Here is an 18,566-nt window from a genome sequence, read left to right as displayed (position 1 = left end):
TAATGCGCTTTATTGGCATCACAAACACGTTTGTACTGCCAAAGCATTTTCGAATGAGTCGCATGTTAGGGCAAAATTTCAATTGCGCACAGCAACATACCGAATATTAGCGCTTATGGTATACGGCAATAAAAAAACAATAAAAATCTTACCAGTAAAAAGGCTGTATGAAGAAACTATGAAACATACAGTAAAAGACACTGCAATAGCTCTATTTTCAGACATATTGGGCCTAATGTTCACAGGTCAGGCTGCGATTATTTATTCAAAAACACAGTAAAAATACAGTAAAATATATTGCGATTTCAAATAGCTGTTTGCTAATCGAATATATTGTAATATGTAATTTATAGCGGTGATGTAAAGCTGAATTCTCAGCATCATTACTCCAGTCTTAGTGTCACATCCATCACATAAATCCGATTTGCTGCTTAAGAAGCATTATTATTATGATTTATTATTATTTCACTTCTCTGTGGGATTATGCATAAATAAAAAGTTAATAACTTTTGATAACCGACTTCGTACATGCACTAAAATCACTGTATGCATATATTTTTAAATGCATTGGTTTTCCTATTCGGGTTGAAGTTATTGTTTTAGATGGCGATGTGGCAGTGTCTCTATTGTTTTCTGTGTTTCTCGTCTTTAAGACACATACTCTGATTGTGTGTGTGTGTGTGTGTGTGTAATACAGCGCAGGGCTCCTGTGTAATCCTAATCTTGATTGTGAGGAGGGATTGAACCATCTGTTTTAGCAGCGTTTACTCTAAATCTATCACACGCACGACAGAGAGACACACACCACCACTGGAGACAACGTCATCGTCCTCAACTAACAATAAATACGAACGGAAACGGGGGAAAAAAACTTAAGCAAAACTACAATACAACTAAATGCACCAACCAATAAATATAGCAATGGGAAAACTCAGCATAAACTAAAATGCAACTAAATGCTCCGATATGCACTAAACACTAAAAAAACAAAAAAATTAATAAATAAATAGAAGGACTGGGCTTAATCTGAACTGAATGCTCCAAAAGTAAATAAATCCATTAATTAAATAAAAAAAGTAAAATACACATTTGAAAACGATTTAATCGTATCAGTCAGTTAATCATATAAGTCTCTCTTTCCTAATGAATCAGGGGGAAATAAATAGGTGCAAATCTGTCATTTTTTTAAGTTGTGCGTCATAAAGCAACATCTCAGGAAAATGTTATTGGGTCAAAATATGACTTTCTGATGTTGATTTCATGTTCTCATATGAGGACACCAGGATTAAAAGCATGATTATTGTGCATCTTGGGAGACAAATGAATAGGTAAAACCATTACTTTTAAGTACTGTATAAAATATTATATATAATTATAAGAGTTTTGTCAATTTTTACTCCCGTCATTACACGTTGCCCCAAAAGCACATTAATATGGAAATGACATTTTGTTCATATAATAATAAAACCTGTTCAAGGTTGCAGAACGAAAAATGGTATATCAAATCACGAGAATCCAAAAAACTATTCACGTATCTTTTTATTTAAATATTTTATGAATTATATATAATTTTTAAAAAAATGTTAATTGTTTTATTTATTTTTGTCAAATTTATTTGTAATGCTTTAAACTACATACAGACATTAAAAAAAATAAAATAAATTTTTTTTCCCCCCAAAACCTTTTTCTCTCAGGTTTTAAGAGGTTAAATCTGCCAGAGAGCAAGAGAAAGGCATGGATTTGCAGATTAGGACGTACCCATGAAATTTATATGCTGGATATGAATAATTGACTCATTCCTAAAGCAGATCGTTCGAACATGACAGCAGGTCTTTTCAGGTCATGTTCAGTGCGATGTCTCTCCTGAGCAGCAGAGGGCAGAAGAGTCCAGGGCTGAATAACACAGGCCTCAGTCCTCAAGAACACGTGAACTTTGACCCGGAGTAATCTGAAGCAGAAATATGCTTTTACATTCATCACAGTGCTGCAATGAAAGTACGATGAAATGATACACCTTCTGAAAGTATTCTTTGTAGACGCAAAATGACATTTTAATGCTTTAATACTTAATGCTAGAGGTTTAATCGCATCCCTGACACTAATATGAGCAATAATAGTAATGACTGTTAATAATTAGAGGAGCTCTGATGGCTCTGGGCCTGAGGAACAGATTGCTGCCTTCATTCGCTCTGCTGACATTATCAAACTGATAAGTGAAATCTCGGAGATACGGCGGCACCGCAACATCTGTGCATGCATTTTTGAAAATCACAAGCTGTTTTTCAGCGAGTCAGACATTTATATAACGAATAAGCGGGAATAAAATGTGTTTTTTTTTTTTGGCGTATCGGTTTGTGCATTCGGGTGGAGTCTGTCCTGTCCGCGGTGCCAAGCTGTCCAGAAAGAGGGGCAGCTCCAGGATCAGGTTTGATAACGTCAGAATTCAGGCTTTATTTTTGACAGACACGCATAAACAAAGCCGCCCTCTCTTCCACGTCAATGCCCGCAATTCCGCTTCTTTTTTTGTCGCATTTATTCCTGTTCCTGCATCCAGTGTACGCAAATACACCTTTCCTCTCGCGCAATTCCCTGAATTGTTTTCACATAAGTCAAATCTGGCAATTATTAAGTGTAGAATTGGCAATCTGAGCGGTTTTGTAAATCATTTTCAATTGAGCCGTCAAATTAGACCGCAAAGCACGTTTTTCGCAAAAGAATCGTTCTTTTCTGATCTCTTTTTAATGAATTCATCAAAGTTATTCACAAAGCGGACAGTTTCGAATAGTGTAGAATTAACTGTGCGATGTATCTGTAAATTGGTCTGGACGAATCATTTTGTGGACCACAGAGCGCTTTGAATGGCTGTTTTGCAATTCGCGAAAGAATCGTTAAATCTAGTTCGTTGTTTTTAATGAATCGTCAAATCAGTGTTTGGCGAATTGTTCGGTTCGCTAATTATTTTAAGAACGGCAAAAGTGCTACTAGATTATTTTCAGCGAACCGCTAAACTTGGATCGCAAACTTTTTCCGCCAATTACAAAAGAGTCGTTAATTTTAGTCAGCCGTTTGACGAATCAATCAAAATCGGATCGCAAAGAATGATTAATTCAGCTTGATTCTTCTTGAGCGTTCTGTCAAACTGGTTCACAAAGTGGTCCGGGCTAATCATTTCGCAATCGTGGAAAATGAACGATTCGCATACCACGAGTACGATAAAAATGGTGAGATAAAAAGTGCGTGCAATGATCATTGGCTGAGCACAGAAAGGCCAGCTGCATACGGGGTCAGAACAGTGCATTGCAACATCTGACTTTCAATGCATGCGGCGCCCGAAACCCTCGGAAAGCATTTAGTTTCCCTCAAGTTCATCAGCTGAGGTCAAAGATGGACTTTCTCAATGCCTCGTCAGCGGTTTGTGCCGGAGGACATTTGGTAACTGGCACGATACACCGGGAAGACTCATATCAGGGGTTTGCCAGACCGAAACGATGTGGCATAATCCAATTTCACACTCGTTAAGACCCAATAAACTAGCGCTTGGAAGCTGCGTTGGAAGAAAAAGCGCAAAAGCTACAGTTTGCTTGTAAACTGGCAGAGGTTTCCAAACGAACCTCGCGTTGCGTGACCTCACGTATTGAAAAGAGCTGTGTGAGAGCTTTTGCTGCGCTGTGAGAGAAGCAGAGAGCAGTGTTTGCAGATGTGTGTGTGAGAGCTGTGAGACCCTATTAATGCTGGACTGTGGAGATGGGTCCATTAGACATGGGCAGCGAGACTTATTCGATTACGAGAGCGAGAGGGAGGCCGAACTTGATTCCCACGAATGTTCACACACACCTGCCAGTACACAATGTATGTGTGTTTTTGTGAACGAACAGGGTAAATATATATTTAGCTGATCGGATTTTTAGATTGCTATGTGGTTGCCAAGGTGTTTCGGGTGGTTGCTATAGGTAATGTTTCATTGTCAAAAACGTTAATCTTGAAAATGCTCTTGTATCTGATAGTTTCATTACTTTACTTGAAGGGGAAAATTCAGCAAAGGTTATGCTTCTACTGTACACAAGTACAAGAGTCTTGGCAAAATAGTTTTTCCACCTTATATAGAGCACAAATGCTTGCTCTGATATGTTTGTCCAGAATTTTTCATGACTTCATTGCGTGAATGCAAATCTAAAATACACAATGTAATGTTATAGCTATTGAAACGAATAATTTACTTTCAAGATAAAAGGAAAATGGGTTGGCGAAGAAGTTTGGACTGTTTCAGATATCCTAAAAAATAATGAGTTCTAGTCGATTATTTTCAGGGAAGTCACAAACTGTCTGCATGACTTGTTTCTGGAATCAAGGAACTGATTCGTTGTCTTTTTTCGCTGAAATGCGAAACAATAATTCATTCCAATTGATAGAAAAGGTAAAATGGGTTTGTATTTGCGCTTTGTACGAAAAGAATCGTTCAGTCTAGTCTAATCTTTTACTGAATTGGTCAACTCGGTTCACAAAAGCTATGATTCACCTGACGAATCATGATGGTCAAACCGATTCAGATTTGGTAAAGAAATCAGCCTGAACAACTCACCTTGGGAATCGAAAAAAGTATCTTTCAATCCACCCCACTGTTCACTGAATCGGTCAAATTGGCAAAGCTTCTTTTGTGAATTAATACACCACAGCCTATCCTTGGACGAAATGCAATGGGAAGAGACTGTTCGCGTGATCTTAACTGTGCTTCTGGATATTAAGCAACGAATCCTGACTTCACGAAAACATAAACGAGTGTATGTGCTGGTGTGTGAACGCAAACCTGCAGTGTCACTCGGCCTGTGAGGTGTCTGGGAACCCTTTCCTTCCTGAGGGCTGCAGTGTTTGTGTTAGTCCAGCCGAAAGCCCTTCTTCTGGGTGTGGGAACCGACTCCACATTTCCTCTAGTCAAGGACTGAGCGGCGAAGTCTGCGTTCAACGCGCATGACAGGACTTACACATGCACAGGTTGCTTTATTCATCACCGCATATTCACCAATAATATTTCATACAGAAGTTATAGTTTGACAAGTAGACATCTGAAATACTGTTAGATTGTATATAGCAGAGTGAGATTACATTGGGTCTTTTTCTTAGGAGAAACACCTATTGAATTAGTCAAAAGAACTAGAAACTGCTATTCATTTTATGTCACTGCTGTCTAGGAACAGCTGAGATATTTTTACTATGGGTTGTAGTTAGTATAAATGCAATCAGCAGTTTTCAAGGCGTCACCTGTATATTTTCATTTTCCTGGTCACACACTTTGCCCTGGTTTCGGCCTCCCTTTTAAATCTCCATCGGAAACCCTTTTTCACGCTCATCCCTCGGCGGAGGAGGCAGGAATGTTCGCAGATAATTTAGTGCCTGTCTGTCCAATAACGCCCTGCGATCTCATAAACTCATACTAAAGCTGTGGCCGACAGTAACCTACAGGGTGATGAATGGTAATGGTTAAAAAAGAAAGGGAAATGTATTTTTCAGTGCTTTTGCATTCTCTCACAAAAGAATTGTGCTGCCCCAAGAGACTTTGCATTCACAAGCAAAACGCCTGTGATGGAAATAACTATGAGATGGGAAGAAAAACGGTTTCAGTGCTTTTGAGGGCAAAGACAGAATTACTTTGTAAATAGTCTTGCAGGGAAACCATATTTTTTTTTAGAGAATGCAGTATTTTTGCAAGAGAACGCAAATGATTTGGGAACATGTGCAGAGTTTCTTGATTACCGCAAATGTTTTGTATGTTTTGATGCGATGCAATGCAGTTTCTTGGGGCAACGCAGTGCTTTTGAAAAGGATCGCAAATGTTTTCTTGTGCAACACAATACATCGGCAACAAAACGCAAATGCTATTTGGAAGAATACAAAGCTTCTTGGGGAAATGCAGTACTTCCCTTTTGAAAAAAACTGCATATGCTGGTTAGATATGTTTTGAAGCTGTGATGGAGTCCTTTCCTGGTTTATGGACCAGCATAAACCAGCAAATAACCAGCTTAAACCAGCAAATGACCAGCATAAACCAGCAAATGACCAGCTTAAACCAGCAAAGGAACAGCATAAACCAGCAAAGGACCAGTTTAAACCAGCAAAGGACCAGCATAAACCAGCCAATGACCAGTTTAAACCAGCAAAGGAAGAGCATAAACTAGCAAAGGACCAGTTTAAACCAGCAAAGGAAGAGCATAAACTAGCAAAGGACCAGTTTAAAACAACAAAGGACCATCTTAAACCAGCAAAGGACCAGCTAAACCAGCAAAGGAAGAGTATAAACCAGCAAAGGACCAATTTAAACCAGCAAAGGAAGAGCATAAACCAGCAAAGGACCAGTTTACACCAGCAAAGGAAGAGCATAAACTAGCAAAGGACCAGTTTAAAACAACAAAGGACCATCTTAAACCAGCAAAGGACCAGCTAAACCAGCACAAGACCAGCAAAAAAGGAAAGGACCAACTTAAACCAGCAAAGGAAAGGTCATGCTGGTTCTTTGCTGGCTTTAAGCTGGTCGGACCAGCATAAAGGACCAGCATAAACCAGCAAATGACCAGCATAAAACAGCAAAGGACCAACTTAAACCAGCTCAATCCAGCATCCCAGCTTCATATATACCATATCTAACCAGCATATACATTTTTTTTCAGCAGGATTTTGCAAGATGACATAAAGATTCTTGTGGTAACAAAAATGAATGCTGTTTCTGAGCCAACGCAATGCTTTTACAAGAAAAAATATATGTTTTCTTTGGAGTTTCTTTGGGCAGCACAATATGTTTGCAAGGCAATGCAAATATTTTATGAAAAACGCAAAGCTTCTTTATGGCAATGCAACGCTTTTATGAAAAGACACAAAGTTTCTTGGGTTAACACAAGGTTTCTTGGGTTTTGTAAGAGAATGCTAATTTTCTTGGGGCAACGCAATACTTTTGAAAGAGAACGCAAATGTTTTGCGAGAAAAGTTTCTTGGGGCAACAATACTTTTGCAAGGTGACAAAGTTTCTCAGGATAATGCAAAGGTCTTGCGAGCGATTGCAGAGTTTGGGGCAACAATACTTTTGAAAAGGATCACAAATGTTTCGTGAGCGCGCGCGATGCTCCTTGTGCGACTCAAAACATTAGCAAGAGAATGTAAATCTTATATGAATGCTACTTTTTCGAGAGAATGCTAATTTTCGTGGGGTGATGCGAATGCTTGTTTAGGGTAATTCTATGCCTTTACAAGAGAACACTAAATATTTTGCGAGCAAATACAGTTTCTCAGGGCGAGCCAACCTTTGCGGATGAACTTAAACGTGTTGCAAGAGAAGAACATTTTTTTTTGCGAAAGTAGCCTACTCAATTTTTTCTATTTTTATAACCAGCTTAGCTAAATTAGAAGCTCCTTGTAGTTCCTTAGTAACTCGTTTGCTTCTTTAAACGTATGTAACGTAGAAAGTTTCACATGACTCTAAAATGTGTTTCAAGTTTATGCGACTCCAAAAAGTCATGAGGGTTCACGGGAGTTTACGATCAAACCGTTTCAGCACACGAACCAGAAGTAAGCGTTCTGCTGGTTGTGTGTTCCTCAATGCAGCAGTCTTCCTGTGACTAAACACGTAACAGACCCTCGGCCACCGTGTCACGGCGCTTTAATGCGTCTCTGGAGGTTGAAGGATGAACTGTGAGCTTTTTCTCACAGCAGGCCGAGGTGAGATAAAAGGAAACACAGCGCTGTGAAGACCGTACCTCTCATGACATCACCGTTAAATGCTTCCCGACCTCCGCAGCTGCTGAGCGAGACACACCCTCACGCTTCCTGCATGAACCATCTCAACAATTCACATCATTTACCCTGGGAAAAACGCCTCGCTGCCAGCCACGACTTTCCATGCAGTGCCGCCCCTTGTTATTTTGTGGTCACAAAAGCCTAATAAAATGACCTTCGATTTCGTTTTAATAGTGTGTCCCAACCCAGATCAAATTGGACACTGATGTAACCTTGTACAGAGATCGTGGGTGGATGTAATACTAGATGTTTGATTGAAAACTACCGTTTAGCCCAGAAGCAGTCAAAATTTTAAGTCTTATTATTTGCTGGTAATCGTCCTTTATCGCAGAAAACAAAGTCTATTTTTTTCTTCGTTTGGTTTTTGCATTGGCAAGGAGGCATAGGACCTGTATGGGAAACTTTTTGTGTGCGTGTTTTGATGGCTGATGATGAAAACCAGTCAGACGATGTCTAAACAAAGCCATCTGCTTTTGGAAAATAAAAGTGTTGTCTTGCAAAAGTGAGTTTGCAGATGATTGTACGAAAGAGCTGGATGTAAACATTGGATTGTTATATATAAAAAGGCTCTGAAATGAATAATCATTTTGATCTTTATATTTAGAAAAAAATTATTTGATCATATTTACCAAGGGTGCACATATTTTTTGGCTATGACTGTAAATGAAGTAAAAAAAAAACAGGCATGAAATAAAGTGTTCATAAGTGTATTTATAAATTAATTCCCATTTCGTTTAGACTTTGAACCGTGCAGGTGCAGAAACAGTTTACAACAGCTTTTCTTATATTTTAAAAATTTATACCAACATGCAACAATATGCAACAATTGCTGTCGACTTGAACTAAAACTGTAAAGTTTCCCTCAAGGGTTCATAATTTTTATATGCTATAAAAATTGGTAACTAAGCTTGTATTGTTCTTTGTTTTCCTATTTAAAACTTATGTGGAGGTATAAGATGTGTGTGTGTGTGTGTGTCCTGAGGCTCATTGATACCAGTGCTGATGTCATAGTGTTTTCCTGAATCCCAGCTCTGAGATCATTGTCCAAAGAGGTTGTTCAAAGGTCAGCCGATCTCACACGTCAAGAAACTACACAACCCCTACGTAAGAGCAACAGAGCAACACTGGGCCGCTTCCTTTGAGATTTCATTGAACAGTTTTTACAAAGCTTTCTTCTTCTGCCCAAAGATACCAGTCTGAAATGTTAATATTTGATCTTTTTGTTTGTTTGAACAGTTGTTTCAAATCACACAAGCCTGTATTTCATTCACAATGGAAAATAGGTAATAAAACAAATGTTAAAACTGAGAAATTGTAAAATTTTATGAACAAAATGAGCTCAGTTTAAATTTGATGCCTGCTACAGGTGGCAAAATAGCTCTTTTCAAAAAGTTTGAAGACGTCTGGGCATCGGTGTTATGAGTTTCTGGAGTTTTGGTTGTTGGAATTTGGTCCCATTCTTGCTTGATATATGTATACGTATTTTTCATTTATTAATGCACCAAATGTTCTCCTATAGGTGAAAGATCTGGACTGCAGGCAGGTCAATTCAGCACCAGACTCTTATACCACGAAGCCACGCTGTTGTAATAGCTGCAGTATGTGGTTTTGCATTGTCCTGCTGAAATACGCAAGACCTTCCCTGAAACAGACGTCATCTGGAGGAAAGCATATGTTGCTGTAAAACATTTATATACCTCTCAGCATTCATAGTGCCTTCCAAAACATTCAGGCTCCCCATATCGTATGCACTTAGGCACCCTCAAACCATAAGAGGTGTTGGCTTTTGAACCGAATGCTAATGACACGCAGAAAGATCTCCTCCGTCTGAAGAACACAACATTCTCGATTTCCAACAAGATTCATCTAACCAAGTCCATTTTTAAATAAGCCTTGGCCCACAGGACACAACAGGCGCTTCTGGATCATGTTCACGTATGGCTTTCTTTTTGCGTGACAGAGCTTTAGTTGGTGTCTGCGGATGGCACAGTGGATTGTGTTTACCGACAGTGGTTTCTGGAAGTATTCCTGGGCCCATTTAGTAATATCAATGACTGAATCCTTCTGATGAGTGATGCAGTGGCATCCAACAAAGGTCTTCGGCCTTGTCCCTTACACACAGATTTCTCCAGTTTCTCTGAATCTTTTGATGTTATTCACCGTAGATGATGAGATTTGCAGAGCTTTTGCAATTTGACGTTAAGGTTCGTTGCTAGATGTTCTCCCAATCTTTAAAAAACAAAAGAAAAATTCAGCCCTTTGATGCCCCATGCAAACATTTTTGAGACCTTTAAATGAGCATAGTGGATGAAAGTGTAAAATTTCTTAGTTTAAACAGCTATATTTTCTATGTTCTATTGAAATCATTAAAATATACTGATTTGCAGCAAGAAACTTTTCTTATTATTACTGTTGAAGCAGTTGTGCTGTCTTGTGTTTGCAAGATTTATTGATGAATAGAAAGCTCAAAAGAACATTGTTTAGAACATTGTATAGAAATGTAACTAAATATTACAAATGCATTTATTGCCACTTTTGATTAATTTGAGAGGCTACACTGCTGAATAAAAGTATTAATTTCTTCCAAATGATCTCAATCAGTTTTCGTAGCAGTCTGAACAACTTGTAATGCAAATCACAAAGTCCAAAAACATAGCATTTATTTTAAATAGAAATCTTTTGCAACAGTAGAAATGCCTGTCGCTTGTAAAGAATGTAGTGCATATTTTCTAAATTAAATTAGTTTGGCTGTCGATTTCTTTGAAACTTTTTTGCATTCACTCGAACCATCACGACTGATGTTTTCTCACACAGATTTTAATCAAATATCTCTCTGTGGTTTCCCTTGCAGGAGGCTTGACGTCTTTCCTCCTCTGTTGCATTGTGGGATACGTCTGTCTGAGGCAGATGGATGCAGCTCTGCATATCCAAGAGAGCTCTTGATGAGGAAAGTTGAACAAAGGCTCACCGGCCTGAGCTCTGCACTCCTGGGTTTAATTAGGAAGTGTGTGTGTGTGTGTGTGTGTGTGTGTGTGTGAGGGTGGGAGTACAGCAACAATGGTCGAGCGGGGTAAAAAGTACACACCGATCGATCAGCGAGAGCCAGAGCTCTGCGTCACAGCAGACGGTCTGCAGTTAACGCTCGCTCACTCACTCGCTGCTGATTGTTTGGACTCACGGGAATAGTGCTACTCAACGCGGAGGCAGAATTGATGGAAATCATTCAAAAACAAAAAGCCATTGTTTCAAAAGAGCCTTACCACCTTCCAGCTCAGCACACAATGACTCCATAATGCTCTCCATAAACGCACACACACGCACGGGGGAACTTACTCTGAATGAACCGTGCATGCTTTATCCACGTCATTTTAAATGTAAGCTCCCACTTATCTTTATTCGAACATGTACGAGTCAAAGTTTGTCTTACTATTGGGAGATCGGAGGATCTGTAGTACTTGCTATTGGAGAAACTTGGATAATGTGTGCCATAGCAACCAATCACGTTACAGCCTTGACATTGAGTCGTGCGACACGACCATTTATGGATAGGAAAGCGCTGTAAACTGAATCCTAACTGTTGCAAAAAGTCAGTAACTTCTCTTAAAAACATTCCTTTTCAGCGTCAACCGTCTTCTGACTGCTGGCGAAAAGTCTCTCTAAACGTTTTCTTCCCTATTTTTGAAAGCTGTAATTTAGGGTTGGCCGGTATGTTGCATGGGATAATCAGGCATTAAAGCCAGTTCCTCGATTAGCGATTATTCTCCATCACCTGCTTTCAGATGGAGTGGCAGTTAATACACAGAGCCATAGATCACTGACAAGCTACGCAATATCATGTTCAGCTCACTATAACATGCGATATACTGCCCAGCCCTATAGTAGAAAGGTTCTTCTGCTATATGAGCAAAGTGGAATACAAAAGAAAAGAAATAGCCAATTCACCACTATGGAAGTTAATAAAGTTAATAAAACTTGCACTGTTGAGAAACCCAGAAATACTCTAGTTATTCACCCGAAGTGGCTATAGATTAGAAAGTCTGGTAAACTGTCAGAATTCACATCTGAGGTATAATTTGAGTATAATTTGTGTTGTAGAAGGAAATTTGAAGATCTTGTCAGCAGTGTAGAGTGGTAAATGGAGAACCGTTCTGTAAATATTATATAAAACCCACATGTCGGAGCAGGTAAATAGTGCTGGGTTTTATCGTTAAAACACATTGAAAATGAGCCTACACGGATTTCAGTAAAACAGTGTTTCTTTGGGATTTTGTCTGTGCAATGCCGAACTGCATTTCCAAAGACACGTTTCTAGACGAAAGTTGAGAAGTCACTGTGTATTCATTGTGGTTTACGACATTATGCTTCACTGTATATGCACTGAACAGTTTTGCCAATTTTGTAGTATTTTAAGGGGAAAACGTTGTCTCCTTGGTACAGTTTTTGTCTTTAGTCTTTGTTATTTCCAGTTACTCTTCATTGAATTATCAGTGTTGTTTCTGCGGCATGAGGGAAGCCTTAGATCGTTTGAGAAACCTGATCATTACAGACAGGATACGCATGAGATTGGGCTCGTTTTCCAAGGATAAACACGAACAAGAACCGGGACTGGATTTGCCAATACGATTGAGATATTAAAGAGCTCTTTTTGGTCATTTTCTTTCCCTCGGGTTTCGCTCGATTTCTCAACTTTCAACCAGAGACTGGCGGAGCTCCTGCCAGCTTTTTCTTTTGAAATCAAGATCGCTGTTGCAACACCGTAATTGCAATTCGGGGAGTTCAGAGCTCTGCGAAGTCAAAGGGCTCGAGTTTATTTTGAAGCCCATGATGAAAACCGCACTTTCTCTCATTCCTTCCTTCCCGTTCTTTGTCTTTTTGGCTTTTATTCACAGTCAAAGGGAGGAAGAGGACTAGGGAGTCGCCCTGAATGAAGCGAAATGGATGACAGTAACTTCGCTCAGATCAGCGAGACGTGTTTTAATCAGCATTCGTCCTGAATGTACGCCGGTTCACATCGGTGTCACTGCCAGGAACCGTCTGGCACGGGAAGCGCAGCGGTCCCACGCTGAGATCTTCCATCCCTGCAGCCACGGCCGAGTTTTTGGAGCGTTAATTGGCCGTCCTGTCTCTCGGAGAGACACTAAAGCAGATCTATTAGCTCTTAAAACGCCTCCCGTTCAGCTCTGTGCGCTTCAGACTCAGGCCGGGGTGTTGTTCTTGGGTGAATCGACACTCAGAAACAGCAGGAGTGATGCTCCGCTCCGTTAGAAACACAGTGCTGCAGGATGACAGATTACTTTTCAGGTTTTGGCCAACTTTTAATGGACAAACAGATGCATTCCTGCTAAAAAGGGCTTCGCGATGTCGCGTTTAAAGAGCAGAGTCGCTGTAGGGGGTTCGGCAGAGCACTCATCTAAAGGTCTTTCTCACTGCATTCACTCGAGTTCACTCTGCTCTCATTTTACTGAGGTCAAAGGTCAGGCAAGAGATCTATGAGTGCTGCAGAAAACAGGATTTTAATGCAGTTATGATCGTTGCGCAGATGTTTCATTGCGCCTTCATATGTCTGGATATTACGTTAGAAATGTATGAATTATATTATAGATGTTGCTACTAAAAGGACACGTTACTGAACATTCATGTGTGTATTAATGCGATCCTGATTAATATTGTTCCTATTAGACATTCAAAATGATGCTAAATAGGTTTCATTTGTATTTGTTACTATATTTTAAGTTAAGATTTGTGTAGATATGTTAATACAGTAGGTAATATACAATAATTAAATTTATGCCGTTGTTATGAAGAGAGAGATTATGTTTGAATGAAATTAATAAAAAATATTGTATATTATATTAAGTGACATTAATATCATTTAAACTTTTATTTACACCATTTTAATACACCAAAGAAGATTAGACTTAATTAAACTTAATGTTTTTGAATGGAAACTATACACAGTGCACCCTTTGTGAAATTATGGAAGAGTCTTTTTTTCATTTCACTCCTCCGATAAAAAGGTCTTTTAGTTAGTCACGCAGTTTATGCGTCTCTCTCTGGGGTCAAGAGTTAAATCGTGGGTTTCTCGATCCGCCGATTTCTTGCAGTCAGATGGAGAAACGGCTAAGAGGAAGTGATGTCGTGGACGCCTCCCCCCCCGCCGAGCACCCCTCATCCTGGCCCCAGATCTGAGTCCCCGGGGTCACAGCAGTGATATTTCACCAGAGAGAGAGATGTTGGCTTGTGTTCAGGAACCCCCTGCTGCTCCTAAGAGCATGAGTCAGTTAATCAAATTAAACACAAAAGACAGGGAGATGCTGGAGTTAAACCACATGTTTGCCTCAGCCTTTTGTTTATTAAATGCCCTGAGGGTTTGGCTACAGTACACGAGGACGGAGCAGAGCGCTTAAATGAAACTTCACAAATACTATATTACTATTTTTTGTCACTCGACATAAAATCTGTGCTCAGATGTGTCTCTTTTTGTGGCTTTTTATAATAATCACGGTATTGTGACTTGACAGCTTTGACAAACTTCATCAACTCTGTCTCGTGTTTCTTCTAAACATTTAAAGACATAAAGATAGGTGCTTTTTAATGTGCAGAGAAACTGTTGACATCTAAACAGTGAGATTACTGTGGGAATATTACATTATAAATACACTTCTTGATTGAGATTTTATAAGCAAATTGAGATTTTGTGCTTTTTTCTTTAATTCACATGTTTCTCCTATAGATTTGAGTTTCTTAATTGTAATTGTGAGTCTAGCAGTTGTACCGTTTTCTCATAATTATGTGATATAAACTCAAAATTGTAAGTTACGAAGCAATTTTATATCTTGCTATTCTGATTTAGCTCAATTGTGTTATAATGTCCAATTCTAAAGAAAAAGATGGCTGGATATTTTCAGACTTTTATGAGTTATGTATCTTGCAATTCTGAGAAATAAATCAAAAATGGGAGATGCAATTAACTGCAAGAAAAAATGTCTGAATTGTGAAATGAAATGTTGAAATTACATTTTTATTTTTATTCAGTGTTATATATCCCATAGAAATGAACTAAAATATCAGTATTAGAATAAAAGCTAAAAGTAGTATTTACATTCTTTTGCACTTGGTACCGCAGTAAATATACAAAGTAAAAAAAACTAAAACCTAAAATAAAAATGGAAAGGGGGGAATAGTTAAAAGCATTTCAAAATAGGATTTTATAAGTAATAATACAACACTGGTCTATTTTTTTTATTTCTCCAAAGAACTTTCCAGAAGGTCCTACGCTGCAGTGCGGCCGTGGAGAGAAGAAGGCATCTTACTGGGCGTCAAACATCTGATCTATGTGTCAGGTGTCAAGCCGTCTCTCCTGTGCGCTGTGTGTCCGCTCGGTTGTGAGGGACGTTGGCCATTGAATCTTACAAAGTGTGTTGTGGATGCTCCTCTGACGCAAACAAACCGTTGAGTTGTAGTGTCTGGTGTCAGGGAAACGCATAGCAACGCAAATGCTGCCTATAAATACATCTCTAAGTCCAGCTATTTTAAACCGTCATGTCGAAGCGAGCAGTTCAAGGCCACGAGATCACCTATAGAGAATTGATATAGCGCTGATGGAGTCAGGGGATCTACAGCTGCACTGCTTTAACGGGTTGCTGGTTTGGGGTTTTTCACACAAAAGAAAAAAAAAGATTCAGCATTCAAAAAAGAAATTAAATGTGTAACTACTTTCCACTTTTATGCCGACATGATGCTAAAGTTGTATAAGTGGTTGCCAGAGGTTTTCTGTGGTGTTTTAAATGGTTAGAGCATTGATGTGCTGCTCTTGGTAGTTTCCATGGAATTGCTATGGCATTCTCAATGTTTAGTGCATTGTTCTGTGGTTGCTAGGGTGTTCTGAGCAGTTTCCAGGGTGTTGCTATGGTTATCTGAGTGATTAGAGAGGTTGAGTGGTTGCTAGGCTGTTCAGAGTTGTTGTCAGAGTACGTCTTTGTGTCTAAAGTGTTCTGACTGGTTGCAATGCTATTTCTTGGGTGTTCTGGACAGTTTCCAGGGTGTTGCTGTGGTGTTCTGAGTGGTTAGAGCGTTGCTATGCAGTTGCTAGAGTGTTCAGGTTTCTTGTCGGGGTGTTGATTGATATGTCTAAGGTGTTCTGACTGATTGCTTTGCAGGTGCTAGGGTGTTGATGTTCTGAGTCTGTAGAACATAGCGATGCAGTTTGTATTCTGTTCACGGCAACCATTCTGCCAAAGTGTTGTAGGTGGTTACCAGGGTGTTGCTATGGTTTTCTGAGTGGTTAGAGCATTTCTATGTGGTTGCTAGGGTGTTCAGGATTGTTGTCAGGGTACGTCTTTGTGTCTAAAGTGTTCTGACTGGTTGCAATGCTATTTCTAGGGTGTTCTGGACAGTTTCCAGGGTGTTGCTATGGTGTTCTGAGTGGTTAGAGCATTGTTATGCTGTTGCTAGAGTGTTCAGGTTTCTTGTCAAGGTGTTGCTTTGATATATGTAAGGTGTTCTGACAGGTTGCTTTGCAGTTGCTAGGGCATTGCTGTTCTGAGTTTGTAGAACATATGTGGTTTCTATAGTGTTCACGGCAGCCATTATGCCAAAGTGTTGTAGGTGGTTACCAGGGTGTTGCTATGGTGTTGTAAGTGGTTAGAGAATTGCTGTTGTGTTCAGGGTTGTTGTCAGGGTGTTGCCTTAATATGTCTAAGGTGTTCTGTTGTTATGCTGTTGCTAGGGTGTGCAAGGTGGTTGCCAGGGTGTTACTCTGATGTGAAGGGGTTGTGTTATTGTTGTTGTGTGGTTTCCAGGGGTTTTCCACGCAGCTGCCAGTGTGCTGTTTATGATCGTCAAACATTATAGCAACTTTGTACATTATATTTGAGTATGTGCTATAGATGTGGATTTACAAAAAGGATAGTTCAGCTCTTTGATTCTGTTTGGTTGAGAAAAGTCGAAGCTGTTGTAAATTACTCTACAGACATACACATTTCTTCACTTTTGTGCGTTGCTTGGCAACCACTTTGTTGAAACCACAACGGTTTCTGAGGAACTACATTGTTTGCTGGAAGAATAATGTTTTCCTTAATATCACAAAACTTTATTTACACCTTAGTCATATCAAAGCTCACACTTGCCTGTATAAGCAATAATGTTCGACTACTTGCACAGCAATACTCAATTTTAATCATTTAAAGAACACCTATTATGCCTTAGGTGTCCCTATGCGTCTGCAAAGTTTTGGCTAATATTACCCCACAGATCATTTATCATATAGTTTCGAAAATTGGTATTTTAATTAGGAGCAGGTACACGCTTGTGCATGTTTCTTTAAATGCAAACTAACTCCTGCTTTTGAAGTTTAATGGAATTGAAGTTTTACGGAAGCGCATTTCTACCACCGAATAAAAAAGGTAATTGCGACTTTTTAACTCACAAATCCAACTATTTTCCTTTAAATTGCAATTGCGAGCTTTTATCCAACAATTCTGAAAAAAGTCAGAATTGTGAGTTTGTATCATGCAATTCTGAGAAAAAAAGTTAGAATTGCGTGATTAAAAAGTCGCAATGACCTTTACTGGTGGAACTAGGCTTCTATAGAATTTTGCAGAATAGGTGCCTTTAAAAAAAGTCTGCCTTTCAAGTAGTCACCCACATGAGCAGTGAAGCCTGGACACATCCGATGGCATTCACTTGTACACAATACACAGTGCAGACGTGGAGTACAGCAGAGCTCACTGTAAAAGAAAGAAACATTTCCTTCCATTCATTATTGAAAGTTCTAATCGCCACATCTCACACGAGAAAGGTCTTCACGTTAGGCTGGCGTCTTTTAACCCAACCACTTCAAACAAACAGCACGAGCGAATGGAGAAATAATTAAAGCCAGTCTGCTCTAAATCAACTGCAGACGTGAAATGACTCAGACGCGACTCATTCAGTCACAACCTAAACTCATAACAGTTCGTTTTAAAATTCAGCTTCTCAGCGACATACTCAACTTTAACGCAACAGTTGCTCTAAGTTTTAGAGCATTCATTAGCTAGTGGAATAAATCAAAAGTGTTTTTTTTAGTTTCAGTTTATTAAAAATAGTTCTGTCAGCATCTAACAAATATAACATTTCCACAGACATGATTGAAGAAATGGCGATTACGATCATAAACAATCTGAAAGTGAATTAAGACACATTTTTATTCCCTCATCAAAAAAAAAAAAAGCACCTGAAATCAATAATTCACAATTTGCGTGATCAAATACACAAAAATCACATAATACTGTCATCTTAAATGCGATTATTAGTATTTTTAAGTTACTTCACATAAAGTCGTAAATCACTGCTCGAGTAAGAGCGTATTTGTCTGTCAACAAAGTCTGAAATACAAAATAAATTTAATAAAAGAACATATCATCTGGTTTTCCAGCCCATTGTATATAATAACACTAGTGATATAAGTACCGTACGACATAATAAAGTATCTGGGTGTCATAAAGATGCTCTCAATGAAGAAGAGATCATTGTTCTTCATTTCCTCAATTTCCTCCCTTTCCTTTATGTCTCAAAGCGCCTCTCTTTCCATTAATCCACCCGGACAGGAAGCAGCCATGGATTAATATGGCACTTCCCGTCTCTGGGTTTGCACAGCGGTTACTTGTCTTAATTCTGATGCGTTCGCCTTGGCTCGCGTCCCAGCTAACCGAGCGGCCCTGCCTGATGGGCAAAAGAGAAAGAGAGAAAGAAAACAAAAAAGAAAGAAAGAAAGCATTTGCTTAGGAACCAGGTCAGCTAGCACTGCA

This window comes from Puntigrus tetrazona, chromosome 3 (assembly GCF_018831695.1).
Source record: "Puntigrus tetrazona isolate hp1 chromosome 3, ASM1883169v1, whole genome shotgun sequence".
Taxonomy (NCBI): domain Eukaryota; kingdom Metazoa; phylum Chordata; class Actinopteri; order Cypriniformes; family Cyprinidae; genus Puntigrus; species Puntigrus tetrazona.
Note: the sequence above shows the minus strand (reverse complement) of the source record.